The sequence below is a fragment of the Palaemon carinicauda genome, chromosome 1, assembly GCF_036898095.1.
Source record: "Palaemon carinicauda isolate YSFRI2023 chromosome 1, ASM3689809v2, whole genome shotgun sequence".
NCBI lineage: Eukaryota > Metazoa > Arthropoda > Malacostraca > Decapoda > Palaemonidae > Palaemon > Palaemon carinicauda.
The window spans coordinates 246,559,210-246,579,238 of record NC_090725.1 but is presented as its reverse complement, the minus strand read 5'-3'; the positions used below and the strand labels follow the sequence as shown (position 1 = coordinate 246,579,238).

General features: G+C 50.0%; 1 protein-coding gene across 3 annotated transcripts in view; it reads right to left on the bottom strand.

The window, feature by feature from the left end:
• The window catches only part of pasha (partner of drosha), a 738,765-nt gene extending 720,155 nt beyond the window's left edge, over positions 1–18,610 (bottom strand). For 2 of the 3 annotated variants that reach the window (XM_068388798.1, XM_068388811.1), the window contains exon 1: positions 18,482–18,610. The gene's annotated coding sequence lies outside the window, so the exon portion shown is untranslated. The remainder of the gene's footprint in view (positions 1–18,481) is intronic. The other variant, XM_068388805.1, reaches the window with a different exon arrangement.
• Between the last annotated feature and the right edge of the window lie 1,419 nt (positions 18,611–20,029).

Below are 20,029 nucleotides of genomic sequence, written 5' to 3'. Positions count from 1 at the left end.
TTCATTCATGCAGACTAACACCGGGTAACAATGCCCTCAACCTTCTGCTGCTTGTCCATTAAGGAGCCTGAGGTTTAAACCAGCTGTTGTGCAGCCACCACAGGGCCGATAGAAAACGTATCGAGCCTCCTGTGGGTCACGTCCTGCAGGTAGTGGGCTGTGAAGGTCGTTTGACGCTTCCAAACCCCAACTTGTAGAACCTGCGTTACTGAGTAGTTTCTCTTGAATGCCAGGGACGTAGCGGTGCCTCTGACATCGTGTGCTCTAGGGCGACGTGACGGAGGAGGGTCTGGATTCAGGGAATGGTGGATGACCCCGCGAATCCATGCTGAGATAGTGTTCTTAGAGACCCTCCTCTTCGTCCTTCCTATGCTCACAAACAATGCTTGCACTCGAGGACGAATTGCAGCTGTTCTCTTAAGATAGAGCCTCAGACTCCTTACTGGGCAGAGTAGGAGATGTTCTGGGTCATCTGTTACAGAACGGAGATTCAAAATCCGGAAGAATCGAACCGGGGACCCGGCACTTCTGGATTTCGAGTCTTAGCCACAAACTCAGGGACGAACCTGGATGTTACCTTTACCCATCCCCTTGAATGGGCGATGTCATACGAGAGACCATGAAGTTCGCTGACTCGCTTGGCCGAGGCCAAAGCAAGTAGGAACACCATCTTCCAAGTCAGGTGGCAATCAGAAGCCTGGCGTAATGGTCCGACGGAGGTCTCTTAAGAGACCTGAGGTAAGAACCACGCTCCCTGGAGGAGGTCTCACTTCAGACTGAGGGCAGGTAAGTTCATATCTTCGTATGAGTGGTTCCAGCGAGGGGGAAATGTCCATTCCTTTTAGCCTGAAGGTAAGACTTAAGGCTGAGTGATAGCCTTTCACTGCCGAGACTGAAAGGCGCATCTCTTCCCGCAAATACACGAGAAACTCCGCAATTGCTGGAATAGTGGCATCGAGTGGAGAGATACCCCTTCCACAACAACAACCACAGAGGACTCTCCACTTCGCCATGGGTAGACTGCTGCGGATGACTTTCACGGGTGTCGAGACATCCTTTCCGCAACTTGTTGCGAAAGACCTCTCTCTGTGAGGAGATGTTGGATAGTCTCCAGGCGTGAAGCCGCAGTGAGATGTTGGAGTGTGGTTGTTTGAGTAGCTCGTGTCGAGGAGGGAGTTCTCTCGGGAGTTCCGTCAGGAGCTGCAGAAGGTCCAAGAACCACTCTGCATGATACCATAGCGGAGCTACTAAGGTCATTGACAGGTCGACCGATATTCTGGTCTTGTTGAGCACCCTTCTCATCAGACAGAACGGGGGAAAGGCGTAAACGCCGATGTTGACCCACCGATGTTGGAAGGCATCTTGCCAGAGTGCCTTGGGGTTCGGGACTGGGGAGAAGTACAGCGGAAGCTTGAAATTCAAGGCTGTCGCAAACGGATCCACTGTCGGGGAGCCCCACAAAGTCAGGACTTTGTTGGCTACTAGACGATCCAAAGACCACTCGGTACTCACTATCTGGGATGCCCTGCCCAGACTGTCGGCGAGCACATTTCTTTTGCCCGAAATGAAGCGGGCCGATAGTGGAAACGAGTGGACTTCGGTCCATCTCAGTATCTTTACTGCAAGATGGGATGGCTGTTGTGAAAAGGTACCTCCCTGCTTGTTGATGTAAGCCACTACCGTGGTGTTGTCGCTCATCACCACCACGGAGTGAATCGCCAGATACTGTTGGAACTGTTGAAGTGTCATAAATACGGCCTTCTTCTCTAGCAGGTTTATGTGGAGGCACTTTTCTGATTCTGACCATAGGCCTGAGGTCCTGTGGTTCAGGACGTGGGGCCCCCACCCTTCTTTAGAGGCATCCGAGAACAGCATCAAATCCGGGGGGAGGACGAGAAGATCCACTCCTTTTCGGAGGTTTTCGTCTGTCACCCACCACTGAAGGTCCGTCCGTTCCGTAGGACCCATAGGGACCAAAACGTCCGGGGAATTGTGACCTTGATTCCACCGGGACTTGGGCCGCCATTGCAGGGACCTCATCCTGAGGCGGCCAATTGGAACTAGACGGGAGAGGGAGGAAAGGTGACCGAGAAGACGTAACCATGATTGGGCTGGGAGTTCTTCTCGTCTGAGGAAAGGATCTGCGACCCTCCTCAGCTTTGCTATCCTGTCGTCTGATGGAAAGGCTTTGTGGAGATTGGTGTCCAAGATCATGCCTAGATATACCAGTCGTTGATATGGAGGCAGAAAAGACTTCTCGAGATTTACCATGATCCCTAGATCTTGGCAAAGTCTCAGAAGCTTGTCCCGGTGTCGAAGAGGGGTCGACTCCGAGTCTGACAGGATCAGCCAGTCATCCAGATAGCAGAGGAGACGGATGCTGATCCTGTGTGCCCACGAAGAGATCAGGGTGAACACTCTGGTGAATACCTGAGGTGCTAAGGAGACCGAAACACAGCACCTTGAACTGGTAGATCTTGTTGTCTAGGCTGAATCTTAAGTACTTCCTGGAAGACGGATGGATTGGGATCTGGAAGTACGCGTCCTTCAGATCCAGTGTACACATGAAGTCTTGTGGTCTCACTGCAAGTCTGACCGTGTCTGCTGTCTCCATGCTGAACGGAGTTTGTTTGACAAATCTGTACAGAGCTGAGAGGTCGATGACTGGTCTCCAGCCTCCAGACGCCTTCTTTACAAGAAAGAGTCAACTGAAGAAGCCTGGGGAACCGTCGACGATCTCTTGGAGAGCATCCTTCTTTAGCATGGTCTCGACTTCTGCCCGTAGGGCTAGCCCCTTTGCCGATCCCATGGCATAGGAGCTCAACAACACTGGATTCGCTGTCAGGGGAGGTAGAGATGTTGTGAACGGGACGCGATATCCCTGACTGATTACGGAAATCGTCTAGGAATCGGCCCCAAGTTGCTGCCACCTGAATGCGCAACTTTGTAGGCATCGCCCCACTGGTGGACATGCAGGGGGATTGCCAATCCTAGCGTTTGCGGCCTCGGCCACTGCCTCTAGGATTCTTGCCCCCCCCCTGGCTTTTTGCACTTCTTGTCTTTGACAGGAAAGAGCTGCTGTTTGGACACCGTCGTCTTTGCTGCCACTGCCAATTTCGTCGTCTTGGACGGGTGAGGTTGTTGAGGTGCTGGAGGTTTGTAGGGCTTTGTTGTGAGAGCCCTTTAGAGGAGAGAGTCCTGATTGGATTTCCTCCACCTCTCAGCTTCCTGTTCCACATCTTTGGGCTCAAATAGACTCTTTCCCATAAGGGAAGAGTGTCTGAGCTTGCCGACTTCGAAGGCCGGGACCCTCGAAAGGAACTTTTCTGCCACCGCATCACGTCCTTTCAAGATCGAATTGGCCCACAAGTTCGAGGCTTGGTGGGCCAGAACTCAATGGTGCGGGTGTCCGAAAGGAGGAAGGTCTCCAGTGCCTTCCTGGTGCTTTCTTTGGACAGATCTTCGGATCGCAACAAGATGCCAAGAGACCCCAACCAGACGTCCAGCCACGAAGTAGCCTGCATGGCGTACTTTGGGACCTTCTCCTGGCTTAGGATCTCTGTCGCCGAGAAAGTCACTTGCCGGCTAGAGAGTCTCTCGAGAGGGACTCCTTTGGTAAGCTCTTCCACAGAGTGCAACGGAAGAGCTAGGCCAGACTCCTCCATGATCTCAAAATACCTCCTCTGGTGGAGGTGGGAAGAGCTTGTTGCCAGTAGTGGAACGGCTGGAGGAGGCGAGCTCGGAGAGCTGGCCGTCAACCTTATCCCTAGGCACTCTTCGCCCCTTAGGACCAGGGCACAACCGCACTGGCCTTAGCGGGTTTCTGAGTGCCAAAGACTCGGTCCAGGACCGTGACCTTGCCCTCATGAGGAGGAACCTCAGGGTCCTTGAACCCGTTGAGATGCCTCATCAGTCAAGACCTGCCAGAAGGCATGATCTGACTCTTGCTGCTCTCCCCCTGGAGAGCTGGCAGCAAAGTCTCCCGTCCCCAAAGGCTCTACTTGGGGGGACTCTTAGAGTCCTTCGGTTCCCTCCTAGGAGAGATACGGGACTCCAACAACGAAGTCTGAGGGCTCTTCTCACCCCAACACGGGACGATTCTCTTGCTCGAGGTGGAGTTTCTCCCATTGGTGCAGTGGGAGAAGGCCTCACCTCGGTAGAGGGAGCGCGCTGGGAAAAACCCAGTGGTCGCGCGCGAGAGACCGTTGAAAACACTCTAGCACGCCCGCGGGCGAGACTTCATAGGGTGAGCAGGAATCAGATTGACATGCAGGAACAGGATGAAGAGCCCGTGAGAATGTCGGCGCTTGTGCGCGAGAAAAGATCGACAGCACTTAAAGATTGACGGCGCTTCAAGATCGTCGGCGTTTGCGCGCGTAAGAGGGTCATCGGCGTTTGCGTGCGTAAGAGGATCATCGGCGCTTGCGCGCGTAATTAGATCGTCGGCGCTTACGCGCATAAGAAGATCGTCGGCGCGGGGAACCATCGGAGCCTGCACGCAGACAATCGTCGAAGCTTACGTGCGTAGGAATATCGTCAGCGCTAGCGCGCCAAAGAAAATCGTCTGCCAAGAAGATCGTCGGCACTTGAAGATTGTCGGCGCTTGCGCGCATAAGAAGATCGACGGCGCTCGAAGATCGTCGGCACTTGCGCGCGTAAGAAGATCGTCAGCGCTCACTCGCGAAAGAAGATCATTGGCCAAGAAGATCGTCGGCGCTTGCAGGCGTAAGAAGATTGTTGGCGCTTGCGGGCGTAAGAAGATCGTCGGCGCTTGCGCGCGAAAGAAGATTGTCGGCGCTTGCGCGTGTACGAAGATCGTTGGCGTAAGAAGATCGTCGGCATTTGCGGGCGTAAGAAGATCGTCGGCGCTTGCGCGCGTAAGAAGATCGTCAGCGCTTGCGCGCGAAAGAAGATCGTCGGCGCTTGCGCGCGTACGAAGATCGTTGGCGTAAGAAGATCGTCGGCGCTTGCGCGCGTACGAAGATCGTTGGCGTAAGAAGATCGTCGGCGAGCACGAGCGCGCGCGCGCTAGGATGAAGGGACAGCTGACAAGACGATCAAGAACTGGGACAATCAACACTGGAAGTTCTGGTGAGCGCCTGTGCGCTAACTCAGGAATAGTCCCTGGAACAGGATTCCTCTGGATGGAAGTCTCAGGAACAGCAGGAACAGTCGGCGAGCGCTTGCGCTCAATTGCGCGCGCAGGAAAACATTGGTGCGCAGGGGATACCTGGCGCTTAAGGGACTTACTCACAGTGTGAGAAAAGCCCCTTTTGCCCATAAGGGACCGGGGCCCGTTGGATAACGGGGTGCGTGGGCGCCCACAGCGTCAGCAGCCAGGAACGGAGACGGCAGGTCAGCAGGTCCAGGAGATGGCGAACAAACTGCAGAGAGGTCCCAAACAGCAGGCTGGTCTAAACAGGAACAATCCTCCGAGGAAGAGTCTCTATGAGTGGCCTCTCTCGCGAACGAGAGAGGTGAACACTTCGTAGAAGAGACTTGAAGACACTGGTGATGGCGCCCCTTAGGGCCGTTGGATCAGCAAGCTGACCTATAAGGAGCAATCCTCCGAAGAGGAGTCCTTATGAGTGGCCTCCCTCGCGAACGAGAGAGGTCACAAGACTGATCCTGCAGCTGCTCAGCCCCTTGAGCATAGCTGCAGGTGCGACCGCTCAGCCCCAAGAGCATAGCCACCTCCCTCAGAAGGTAAGTTACCTACCCTTGGAGGCGAACCTCCTTCGCGTTCTAAGATGAACTAAAGAGCTGACAGTTGTCACGGGAGAACTTCTAAGAGAAGGGAACACGCCCATGACGATGTCCTAGAGAGATGGCAGCAACAGCAGACTCCCCCGGCACCAACAGGGCAGCTCTGCTTCGTTGGCACACTTTAGGCAAACGAAGAAAAACTGCATCGTTAACTGGGAAAATAAAATAAATAATTAGTTAACAGAAATTTCCCCGGGAGGAACTCCGAAGAGAAACCCAGAGGGAACAGAAAACATAAGAATTACAAATTGAGTATGCGCCCTCCTCCCCCACTGACATTCAAGGGAGAAGGGGGAGGGCGGAGAACTGTAACAAAAACAGAATTATAACAGAATTATAATTATGTAATTCATCTAAGAGAGTTCGCAAATAGTAAGAACCACTGACTCCCGAAGGGAAGTGTTCTCCACAGAATGCTGACAAGTTAAAAAAACAATTAGATTTCATTAAAAATAATAGAGACAAATAAGCGGAATAGCAACCCAACCCGCACGGGAAAGAAGCTTCCGCAATAGTACGTAGTAGTAGTAAAAGGGTGAACGACCTCGAGTAGAGAGAGAGACCATAGTCAATCTAAACTCCCACGCTCCCTTCGCTGAGAATCCAAGTTTCCCGTAGGGAAGGAGGAACAGCGGTGAAAACAGATGAATGAAGAAAGTCCAGCGATGACGATTCCCCACGGCAGCCGAATTATCGGAAGCCGAAGGAACGACCGAAGGACCAAGGGAGGGGCCGCGCCCCATGACGTTAAACCGTGGTGGCCTGGTACTACGCCGGTGACGTTGTCGTACACTACACACACAGCACAAACACTGGAAAGGAAACTTACTATATTTCTATACACAAATATATACATAAACATAAAGAATGTTTATATATATATTAAGTATAAGAAAAAGTAAAAAAACAAAAAGCATTAATGGCTGTGGGAGCAGAGACGTCTTCCTATCACCCGAGCCAAAAGTAAAGTGAACTAGTTCACCGGGGTGTGAGTGGGGAGGGGTAGCTACCTACCCCACCCTTACCCCCTCGCTAACTAGCGAGGGGGTAGTAAACCCTCGTTAAAATTCTAATGGCTCGCCATTTCAGCTACGCCGAAAGTAATATGACAAATTCGAAGATAATTTGTATTTTTCCTAACCATACAAACCTTAGCTATTTACAAAGGGTTACCTTTTAGCGTAGCTGAAATGGCGAGCCATTAGAATTTAACGAGGGTGTATTACCCCCGCGCTAGTTAGCGGGGGGGTAGGGGAGTGGTAGCTAGCTACCCCTCCTCCCCCTCACACACAGGTGAATACTCACTTTCACTTAGAGGTAGGACTTGTCTTGGGGGACAGGGCTGGCGGGCAAATATGTGTAAATAGCTAAGGTTTGTATGGTTAGGAAAAATACAAATTATCTTCGAATTTGTCATTTGTTCCGTAACCGAAATACAAACCACGCTATTTACAAAGGGTGACTTACCCCTTAGGAAGGGTGGAAAGTCCCCAGCCATACTGGCTTTGGCTTTACCCGGGGACTCAGAATCCGAGTGAGTCGCACTCGAGAAAAGGAGTCCCTGCACCTCACATGTTCCTTGCTCCGCAAGGAACCATGTGGCCTACGTAAGCTTGTGTGTGAAGGAAGAAGTGTGACCCGTCCTAGGCAGTTGACCTGGAGTTCCAGAAGGAACTCTGGGTTAGGACGTTCCCAATACCACCTCGTCAGGGTATGGGGGACGTGACAGTATTGACTCAATACTCGGAACACAAGGAAGCATGGTTTACCTGCAGAGGTTCGAGGTCAGCTATGCAGAGACCAGGATGCTGCTTCCCCGTAGAGGGGATGATGAAGAAAGAAGTAAGGGCCAGACATACTTCTTTCGTTCATGCAGACTAAAACCTGATAACAATGTCCTCAACCTTCTGCTACCTGTCCAAAAAGGAGCCTGAGGTTAGACCAGCTGTTGTGTAGCCACCACAGAGCGATAGAAAACGTATCGAGACTCCTGTGAGTCACGCCCTGCAGGAAGCGGGCTGCGAAGGTCATTAGACGCTTCCAGACTCCAGCTTGTAGCACCTGCGTCACAGAGTAGTATTACTCAAAGGCGAGGGACGTTGCGATGTATCCAACATCGTGCTGTAGGGCGACGTGACGGGGGAGGGTCTGGAGACAGGTCGAGATGAATGTCCTTGAGTCCGGGCTGAAGAGGTATACTGGTGACTCTCCCCCCATGTCCTCCTTGTGCTCCCAAATCGGCTGCAACTGAGGACAAACTGCAGCTGTTCCCAGCGCTAACCTCTCGATTCCTTTACTGGCAAGAAAGAGAAGGTCTTGGGACATCAGACACAGAATGGAGACTCGAAATCTTGAATGAATCAGACCGAAGGGCCGGGACCCTCAGATTCTGAGTCTAGCCAACAACTCAGGAGCGAGCCTGAATGTTGCCTTCCCCTCTTCCTTAGAAAGGGGGGAGTAGTAAGAGACCAAGAAGATTGCTTACACACTGGCCGTGGCCAGAGTGAGCAGGAGACCCAAGGCGGAATACAATCCGAGGCCTGTCGTAAAGGGTCTTGAGAAGATCTCTTAAAGGACTAAAAGTCCGAGCCATGCTCCAAGTTGGAGGTCTTCCTCCGACTAGGGCAGGGACGATCGTAGCTTCGCATGAGCGAGGATAGATCCAGCGGGCAGGAAAAATTTATTCCTTTAAGCCTGAAGGTCAGGGAAAGGCTGAGCGACAGGCTTCATTGCCGAGAGCGGAAAGGAGATTCCTCCCGCCGAAAGGCAATAAGACCGTTATTGCTGGAGAAGAGGCCTCAAGGGAAGAGGTATATCTCCCACGGCACCAACCACCTTAGACTCTTCACTTTGCCTGGGAGACCCCTGTGGATGACTATCGCAGATGACGCGACCTCCGTACCGCGACTGTAGCGGGTTGTCTCTTCTTGAGGAGGAAGCGTAGTGTCTCCAGGCATGAAGCCGAAGCGACGCCCCGGTTCGGGAGAGATGTCGCAGTGTGGTTGCTTGAGTAGTCTGCGCCGTGGGAGAAGCTCTCCCGGGAGTTCCGTCAGGGGAAGCAGAGGGTCCAGAAACCGTTCTGCGCATAGTCCCAGTGGAGCTCTCCCATTGAAAGGTTGAGAGACAACCTGGTCGTGTTGAGACCCATTGTCCACAAACAAAAAGGAGGGAAGACGCAGGCGTCGAAGTTGTCCCACCATCACCGGAATGCATCTTGCCAGAGTCTCGGGATCTGAGACTGGGGGGAAGAATAGCGGAAGCTTGAGGTTCCAAGCTGTAGCGATCAGGTCCCCCAGACCAGCACTTGCTGGTTACCCAAGGTCAAAGACCCCCAGGTACACTCTCTCTACGAGGCTCTGCTCGGATAGTCTGAGAGAAACATTCCCCTGCCTGGAATGAGAGAGCCGATGGTGGTATTGAGAGAATCTCAATCATCCCGGTATCTCTACTGCGAGATGTGAAGGTGTGAAAATGCTGGTTAGAATGAAGTCGACGCGCAACGGGGCGACTCGGCAGGAGCTGTAGGATCTGAAGAGGGGCCAGACTAAGGCCCCTAAGCCTGCCTGAATGATGGAGAGGTATCCTTCAGGTCTTGACCATAGGCCTGGACCGGAACATGCCCCCCCCCCCCCCTTTCCTTTGACGAGTCCGAGAACCGCATCAAGAATGTGGGGAAAGGACGAGAATATCCACTACCATCAAGAGGCTCCATAGGTCCACACCCATTGCAGGTCTAATAGTCCCGCTGGTCCCATAGGGCCAGGGAGTCCGGTTAAACATTGCCTGAAGCCACCGGAACTTGGATCGCCCCACATGGAACTTATCCTGAGGCGACCGTTCGGACTATAGACGGGTCAATGAGGAAAGGAGAACTAGGAAACGTTCCAAGGTAGGGCTGAAAGCTCTGCTTGACTGAGAACAGGTACTGCGACTCTCCTCAGTCTTGCCACAGTCAACCGAAAGGAAGGCTCGGAGGATGTGGTAACAGAATCTGGCGTCCCCAGGTGGTCACCCATCCAAGTACCGACGTTGCTTAACCTCGCTGGACGGACGAGAAGCGGGGTTTCCAACGTGGTAAGGCCGTTGACTCAATATCATGGCCAGATACTCCAGATGTTGAGGCAGAGGAAGAGAAGGCTCCAAGCAAAATACCATGAGCCCACACTCATGGTAAGCATCCGGAAGCTTGTCCCGGCGCTGAAGAAGGTCGAACCCGAGCCTACCGGAGTTGACCAGCCCTCCAAACAGCAGAGGAGGCGGAAGCCTGCACCTGAGCGGCCAAGAGGAAGGCAGGGAGAGTTCTCTGGGGATAGCCACACTGCATCATAAGCAGGAATACTTGCAGTCTAGGCTGAATTCGACGAGCACCCTGGAAGATGGATGGAATGGAAACTGAAAGTACCCGTCCTTCCAATCCAGGGTTTAAGGAGTCCTGTTGCCTCGTTACCAGTCTGATCGATTCTGCTGGTCTACGCTGGCCGAAGTTTGTTCGACAAACTTGATCAGGGGTGAGAGGTCGACTATGGACATCCCCTCTCAGATCCTTCCTTACAAGAAAGGATCGACTGAGGGGGCCGGGGGTGAAGCCGTCGATGATCCTAAGGAAGACCTTCGCCTAAGGTATGGATCATTCTGCCCAACCGGGCAACTCTGCTGACGCTATGGCATAGAGGTTCAGAGACACTGAATTCGCTGAGAGACGGCAGGCGCGATATCCTTGGCTAATCACAGAGATTGTGCGGGAATGGGCATCGGGAAGCTGTCATTCGGATGAGTAACCTTAAGCATCCTCCCAGCGAAAAACCTGCAATCCTAGAGTTCGTGAACTCCTTTTAGGACTATGCCCCCCCGGGGGAGTCTCCCGTGCCATCTGTTCCTGACAGGAGGAAACTGCAATTGGACACCTTGTCCCAGTTGTCGTAGCCGATAACTTAGGCCGACGTGGTTGAAAGAAAAGGGCGCTGGAGCCCTGCAGAGTCTGGAAGAAAGCGCCTTGGAGGAGTGAAACCGGAAGTCGATTTACTCCGCACAGCAGCTGTCTAAGTCTCTGTCCTTGGGCACAAACAAACTCTTCTCAAGGATGGAAGGGTGTCTGAGGTCGTCAACCTCCACAGATGAGACACCCGAAGGAAGCCCTCAGTCAGCGCGTCCAGATGGTACAACATCGAGCTTGTCCGCAAGTTAGATACTTAACGACGAAAGGCCAAGGTGCCTGAGCTCGAGAGGAGGAAAGTACCCTTGATCTTCCTGTAGCTTCCTTGAACCAAACCTCAAGCCGTAACCGAGGAGGGAAAGAACCTGGTAAGCTCCCAGAGGAAGAGGTAAGCAGTCACCCCTTGTCCGATGGAGAAATCTCGAACGGGAAGCCCCCCCGCCAAAAATCCTTCCAGGGAATGACAGGGAAGGGTTAACCCAGGTTCAGGAAAGAGAAGTGTTGCTCAGATCTCCCTTAAGTTTCTCCTATTCTTGCAAGTGCCATGCTCTGTGTTTACGGGGTGAGGCCGTGTTCTGGAAATACGCTCCAGAAGAACTCGCCAGGCTGGTCATGCTGCGAAAACCCCATTGGGAATCGTGGTCGCAATCGCCCTGGAGCTCGCGCGACGGAAATTCCTGGTGGTCGGCGAGCGATAACCCATAGACGAGCAATGGATACTGCAAGAAATAAGCCGACATTTGTGCGAAGAAACACTGTAGGTTCGCGCGACGGAACACCATCCGTCCGCGCGATGGAAAAACCGTTGGTTCGCGCGTGGGCGAACATTGGAGAGCATGAGCGTAGACGTGCAGGCACGTGGGCGTGTGGGCGCGCAGGCGAGTGGTCGCGCGATTGCACGGGCGAGCGGTCGCGCGGGCGAGCGGTCGTGAGGGTGGGCAGGTGGATGAGAGCGAGTCCGAGGCGGCGAACGCAAGCGTTAGCGCGATGGCGAGGAAATGCGCTGCCGCGATGGCGAGGAAGACCGCTGGCGATATGGATCAACAAGCGATCGGTGGTGAGCTGGTGAGCGCTAACTCGCAGGTTGGCGATGGCGCGTTGTGTTATGCCAACGCGATGGTCGAGCAGTATGCGCAGGTGAGCGATCGTGCGTTGGCGAGCAGTATGCGAAGGTGAGCGATAGCGAGCAGCCTGTGCAGAAGGGCGATCGCGCGATGGTGATCAGCATGCGCCGGGTCGTGCGATGGTGATCAGTATGCGCAGGGTCGCGTGATGGTGATCAGCATGCCAGGGTCGCGCGATGGCGATCAGCATGCGCAGGTCGGCGGTCGCGCGATGGCGAGCAGCATCTACAGGTGGGCGATCGCGCGATGGCGAACAGCATACGCAGTTGAGGGTCGCGCGATGGTGATCAGCATGCGCAGGGTCGAGCGATGGTGATCAGCATTCGCGGTTGAGGGTCGCGCGATGGCGATCAGCATCCGCGGTTGAGGGTCGCGCGATGGCGATCAGCATCCGCGGTTGAGGGTCGCGCGATGGCGATCAGCATCCGCGGTTGAGGGTCGCGCGATGGCGATCAGCATCCGCGGTTGAAGGTCGCGCGATGGCGATCAGCATCCGCGGTTGAGGGTCGCGCGATGGCGATCAGCATCCGCGGTTGAGGGTCGCGCGATGGCGATCAGCATCCGCGGTTGAGGGTCGCGCGATGGCGATCAGCATCCGCGGTTGAGGGTCGCGCGATGGCGATCAGCATCCGCAGTTGAGGGTCGCGCGATGGCGATCAGCATCCGCAGTTGAGGGTCGCGCGATGGCGATCAGCATCCGCAGTTGAGGGTCGCGCGATGGCGATCAGCATCCGCAGTTGAGGGTCGCGCGATGGCGATCAGCATGCGCAGGTGAGCTAGTAGCTGGCGAACCATGTTCCTTCAGAAGTGTTGGAGAACGTTGGCGTGCCGGCTATAACACACGTGGGCGATCCGGAGATCGCCGAGAGACAGGTGATTGCTGGCGAGCTGATGATCGCCGACGAGCTGATGATCGCTGGCGAGCTGATGATCGCTGGCGAGCTGATGATCGCTGGCGAGCTGATGATCGCTGACGAGCAGAAGGCTACGCGTGGAAGCCTGCGCAAAGAAGAAGAGTCCTTGACCCCGACCTGAACCGAAGTTCTAGATCGCGAGGGCGAACGTGGGCGCGTAACAGGAACCAACAGGAACCGCAGGGATGATCATCTTGAAAGCGCTGACGAACAGGAGAGCGCTGATGAGCAGAAGAGCGCCTGTGTGCTAACACTGAGCAGGAGCAGGAGAGAACACAGCAGAAGGGCGCGCAGGGAAACCCTGACACGCAAGGGAAGAACCCCTGTGGGGGCAACCCTTTGCCCCGAAGGGATCGTTGTCCGCCGGGAGACTGATGTCCGTCGGAAGACCGCTGTCCGTCGGGAAGACCGTTGTCCGTCGGGAAGACCGTTGCCCGTCGGAAGACGAGATCAGACTGCTGTCCATCTGCACCAAGGCGGAAGATCGAGAAAAAGGAGTTGTAGGCTGCAAACGGAGATCCAAAAAGGCGCCTCAAGCACCCTTATAGGGAGATGAGAGGCCCTTACGACGAGGCGGACGGTGGGCCTTACGGCGAGGGAGGCTAACAGCAACAGCAACAGAAGAAACCTCCGAAGAGGAGTCTCTATGAGTGTACTCTCTCGCGAACGAAAGAGAAACACTTCGTGGAAGAGACTGGTCAGCCAGTGACCTAAAAGGAGCAATCCTCCGAAGAGGAGCTCCTGCAGTTGCCCAGCCCCTTGAGCGAAACTGCAGGTGCGACCGCTCAGCACCAAGAGCATAGTCGCACGAAAAAAAAGGCAAGAGAAGAACCCCCCAAAAGGGGAAAAACTCAAGCCTGGACAGGAAAAACTTCCCTCGGAAGGAAAGTTACCCGCCCAAGGAGGCAAGCCTCCTGAGAGTTCTAAAATGGACTGGAGAGCTGTCCGTCGTCACGGGAGTACTACCAGTAGAAGGAGACACGCCCCTGACGAAAATACAAGGGGGGAGGCAGCAACAGCCGAATCCCCAGGACTCAACCAGACAGCTCACACCGTTGCTATATTACAGAAACGAACTAGATCGGTAACTGTAAAAAAATAAAACAAATAATATTAGTACACATTCATTCCCCCGGGAAGGCTCCGAAGAGGAATCCCGAGGGAAAGGAACAAGAATTACACAACAGGCACGTGCCCTCACAACCACTTACACTCGCGGAAGGAGAGCTGTAACCAAAACAGAATTATAACAATTATAATTATGTAACTATGTAATTATGTGATTAAAAAATGAATGAACACTAAAGAAAGAACGAAAACCCCGAAAGGAATCGTTCTACAAGCTGAAAAACAAAAAACAACTACAATTAGATTCATAACTAATTGAGACAAACGTACGGCGTAGCAACCCCCCACACGGAAAGGAAGCTACAAGGGCGTAGTAACACGTAGTAAAAGGGTGAACGACCTCAAGAGAGAGAGAGAGAGAGAAAGACATAAGTCAAACTCGAACGCCACCCATAAAATTACGCCGTGGTGGCCTAACTGCCGAGGCCTTCACGTAGATATCGTACACTACACACACAAATCTGAAAAGGAAACTTACTTATTTCTATACTCAAATATATATACAAACATGAAAACATGTTTACATATATATTGAGTAAATGAAAAGTAAGCGATTAAGTAAAGACAAAACAAACAAACAATGGCTGCCAAGAGAGGACCAAGACAGAGACGTCTGTCACAGTCCGAGCCAAAAGTGAAAGTGAGTATTCACCTGTGTGTGAGGGGGAGGAAGGGTAGCTAGCTACCACTCCCCTACCCCCCCCGCTAACTAGCGCGGGGGTAATACACCCTCGTTAAATTCTAATGGCTCGCCATTTCAGCTACGCTAAAAGGTAACCCTTTGTAAATAGCGTGGTTTGTATTTCGGTTACGGAACAAACCCTATTTAAATAGCGTGGTTTGTATTTTGGTTACAGAACAATGTTGCTGTTATCTCTCAACTTCCCAAGCAGCGTTCTCTCTCCAGATCCGTTTTGTTTTGAGATATGCTTTCATGCTTTCTTTTGTACAATCTTCTCAATCTTTAACATGAAACGATTTTATAAGGTAAATAAACACAAGAACACCAGCTAACCTCCCCTTCCCTACCTAACCTAACCCAGATGCCATATCTTTTCCTATCGGGGTAAGAGTGCCCTTTCACAGCCATATCCTTAGCTTCGGGCGAAACTTAGTCGACAAGGATTTACCTTAATAGTCAGAATTTGAGCAATCATGTAAAAACAAGGACAACCAGTTGTTTAGCTTCAAAATAGCACTTATCCACAAAACTAGCCCTGTAATCGCTAGAAGAAAATGAACTGAACACGCTTCTAATTTAGTCTTCCTAACTTTACCAAGACATTTGCCAGTAATGTCAATGTGTCATCTGTACAGGAAATGCAATCATTCATGGCTTGGAACACTGTGGACACTTTACTTCTGATGGAGGCAGCATGTAATTATGTAGAAATTTCAAACTTTCGTTGTTACGACTTTAAAATAGTCTAATGGTTTTGTATGGGGTATATTCATAGTTAATACAGGTTGTAGCTCTGACTATATCGATGCCAAACTTTATACTGTAATACGAAAATGCACGTCCGACCGCTGCAGCTTATTCTCTACCGAATTTCAACGAAAATCAATCATATGGCATCATTAAAATGAAACTGAATTTAAATTAGAAAATTTGAAGTAAAGATCGGTCGGAAGGGGAGAGACAAACATTATTTTTTGTAATGCATGCATAGTGGGTCAAAGATAACTGCATCATTAGACGAAATGCCAGCCAAAATCTGATGTCAATAATAATTCATTATAAGAAGCTGCCGTGTTTCCATTTTTTTCCCTTACGCATATACACAGTTATTGTATTGAGAAGCGTTTTTGTTTTCATGTGTTTTACCCTAGTTCAGATAGAGGGAAATCCCATTGTTGCACTTAAAAATAATTTACAAGATTGGACAGAATTTGAAGAAAGGAAGCAGGGATGGAAAAATTTATGGATATAAAATAAGACTACAAATATGGGCCAAAGGAACACTGTAAAGTTGGAAGCGGCTATGGAGAAATTAATGAAGAATAAAAAACATGTAGGCCTAGGCTTAAAGCCAAGGGCCAAAGGAACATTACAATTTGCAAAGTTCATTTTGTACTGTAATGCCTACGGTGAACTAATTTTGGTTTTACTATAGTTATGGAAGGAAAAAGCTTTTCTACTAACATCCAGGTGTTTCCTACACCCATAATTGTTATTAAACAAGGGGGTCCAAAAACTCACGAATGGGGGGTTTGCCCCAATAATCATAGTCAGAAATACATAAAACGGTAAATTTTTAGTTTCAGCCAAATTTGGAAAAATGCAATAAAAATATATTTGTTGCATCAGAAATAGTGTGGTTTCAATGAATTTAACGTTTATTTTGACTGCAAACCAACCGATTTAGAGATTTACTATGTATACCCTAGTTCATCCCACCAATTATGGGGGACACCCTTTGGGAACCGGGGTTTTGGGTGGGGGAAGGGGGGGGAGGGTGTTGGGGCATTGAATGATATTTGCAATAAATGAATAATTAATGTTCCAGCACCCCTCCCCCATACCCCTAACTAGGCCTACCGGGGGGAGGGGGGTAGGGCCCCCCAGCGACCCCCCCTTAAAGCCACAGTAATTTTCAGGGCACCACAGAACCTAACAAACCCACCTAACCTAACCTAGGGGCCCTGTACCCCTACCGGGGGGGGGGCTTCGCCCCCCCTGCGACCCCCCCTTATGGCCAAAGTAATTTTCAAGGCACCACAGAACCTAACAAACCCACCTAACCTAACCTAGGGGCCCTGTACCCCTACCGGGGGGGGGCTTCGCCCCCCCTGCGACCCCCCCTTAAGGCCACAGTAATTTTCAGGGCACCACAGAACCTAACAAACCCACCTAACCTAACCTAGGGGCCCTGTACCCCTACCGGGGGGGGCTTCGCCCCCCCTGCGACCCCCCCCTTATGGCCACAGTAATTTTCAAGGCACCACAGAACCTAACAAACCCACCTAACCTAACCTAGGGGCCCTGTACCCCTACCGGGGGGGGGCTTCGCCCCCCCTGCGACCCCCCCTTATGGCCACAGTAATTTTCAAGGCACCACAGAACCTAACAAACCCACCTAACCTAACCTAGGGGCCCTGTACCCCTACCGGGGGGGGGCTTCGCCCCCCCTGCGACCCCCCCTTAAGGCCACAGTAATTTTCAGGGCACCACAGAACCTAACAAACCCACCTAACCTAACCTAGGGGCCCTGTACCCCTACCGGGGGGGGGGGGGCTTCGCCCCCCCTGCGACCCCCCCTTTAACCAGGGGTAAATTTGAATATATATATTTTGTTAAATCACTTCTTACCTTAAACGGAAGATGACGATGAAGATGTGGAAGGTTGTGGTTGACCCTCTTCTGAATCATCAAGTACTGGAATACGTTCAGATTTGGTACAATACCACACATGTCTATCCTCACGAAAATGTAAAGGCGAATCACATTTACCACACTGGACACTTAAAGGTAATACGGAATGCTCCCTTAGAAAACGATTCACTACTTCAGGAGTTCCATTATAATTCCCATGAAATCGGCCGATCACATCAAAATAGGAATAACGACATATTTCACACAACCGTACCGGAGGATCCATGACAGTAAAGTGACGTGTGAAGAAAATATAGAAACCGGAACTTTTGAAAACCGAAAACAAACGACAATCACGGGTTTCTCGCATAATGAAATAGGGAAAAAAACAAAATAGTATCGTTTACAATGTTATATTGCACGAAAAACAGATCCTTGAAACAAGACTGAGAGACCAATGAATCGTCCAATAATAACCCTTGAAAAGAACCCAGTAGTATTTTGATTGGAGGAGCGACATTAGTGGGAGGAGCAAATGCGCATTCAAGTAAATATTGTCACATTACGCAATGGGGCGGAGCCAAGTAAGATGAAAACAGACATACAAACGAACAAGAGCTACCTTGCGTGCCCATGGAAAGATATACACTAAACTTAGAAAAAGTCAAGACCTTCAATTCCTGAAATATTTTTTTTCTCTGTAAGTATGCATTAGCGACAATAATGTATTGAGAAGAAGTGTTTTGTTATCACGTGCTTTACTAGGAAAATATATTAATATAATACATTTCCCAATTTGGTTGAATCCAAAACTTTACCCATAAAACACAAGATAGCAAGAAGGAAAAACACATGGTTCATGTATTTGGCTAGAAATTAAAGTATCACACATTACCTTATATATATGTTAAATTTTGCACAATTAGACGTGCTTTCCTATTCAAATAAGCCACATATTCTAATACCTTAAGGTCTGGATTCTCTTACCGACCTCAGGATCAGAGTCCCAAGGCGAAACTACTCAAAGACAATAGCTTCTGGCTAGCCAAGGAATCGAACCCTGGTCCACGAAGCTGGCATGACAGTGAATTACAAGTATTCTATCTTTTAAAGCATGTCTATAGAAAATCAGAACTATTTAACTTTTTTTTATATCAAACATGCAATAAGAGATGGCACACATCAGGCAAAGCTGTCTGAAAGATATCCAAACATCCATTCCAGAACAGACAAATGACAGTGAAAGAAAGGCTTTCTATATTTGGTAAACAAGACAAAATTGTCTATATAGCTTTTTTACCTTGTGTTGTGGCATGTGATGAATAGCGAGGCACTTGGAATAAAACACACCTATGATTCACGTTGCATAACACAGAATTAAAAAGAATTTTACGTGTGAACTTTTGAGATAAACAACACGAAACTCGACAACTAACAAGGGTGTTTCATTAGTGACGTAATAAACATTCCTGGTATTGTAACGCACTTTAACTACAAGCAATTTCTACCAGTGGGCACCTAATACGCTGTATCCGTTGCTGGAGCCATGAATATATATTTCACTTTTCTTAGGACCAATTAATAGAAAACAGACACTCGGTAAATGAATTCTAAAACCTAAATTGTCCTCAGAAACATTACCGAAAATCACTGGATCTTGAAGTGCTTACTAGTATGGGCCCCTAGAGTGTATAGTCTGCTTACTTCGTATGTTCGTTTACCCTTGGTTAAAATCTCTTTAAGACAGTGTTCTCAAGTGTGAAAGTTCCTTTTTTTCGGTAAATAACATTTTGAACGTCATGAAAACAAGTGTTCCGTGTGTACAGCTAACAGCGGTGAGTATTAATACAATGATTAGCCGTTGCGGTAAGGAAGAACTGCAATGCGTAACTGTAAACTTTTCTGTGCCTTCATAATCTTCTTTGTCTTAGCACCATTTTTTTTCCAATCACCTTCGTCCTCTGGTGACACAATATTAGTAGACCGTTTGGCACTAAAGTCAACGTTAAAATTATTTTTAACTGTCCTTGGCGATGGTGTCGATATTCTATTGTATTGTAACGATAATTTGAAGTGGACATTCGAAACAAAGTGTGATATATTAGGCATGGTCGTGTCGGTAACTTAATGGAGGCAGGTAGGCCTGTAATAATCAGAGAATTTTAGTTCTAATGTGTTTTAAGTATAGGCTATCATTTAATTAGGGTTAGGTTAATTATCATAGAAAAATTACAGTTTCAACCAAACTGACATCCGTTATGAAATTATTATTTTAACCCTGAATAGACTCGTGTATTTTCAACGAATTTGACCTTTATTTCTGCCGCAAATAATCGGAATTAGAGATAGGCCTACCGTACACCACTTTACCCTCTTAACTACAATAATGGGTAAACTTATAGAACAACACAGAACAACATTTGAAATAGGCAAAGCAGCTTTTCCTTCAGCAAATTGCGTGCTTTCAACGAATTTGACCTTTATTTCCATTGCAAATAAGCCGTTCTATTATTATGGACTCCCTCTCCCTTTTTGACGACACAGGTGTGAACCTAGGACTTTGGGTGTGCGAAAACAGGACAATACGTGATTATTTAACACTTTCAAGATTTTTATACGCCACAGAATCTAATAAACTCACAAAACCTAACCTAGTACTTGTAGTTCCCAGTTCACAGACCTAGTCGGGGAACAAGCAAGCCCCCAGTATCCCCCCCCCCCCCCTTCCTAGGTCACAGACCTTGCCAGTGGAGAATTGCACTTGGGAGACCTTAACCTTTGAGGGATAACATGATGAGCTTTTGAAAAATTATTCACTACACCAGGGGTATCATGAAACTCACAGTGA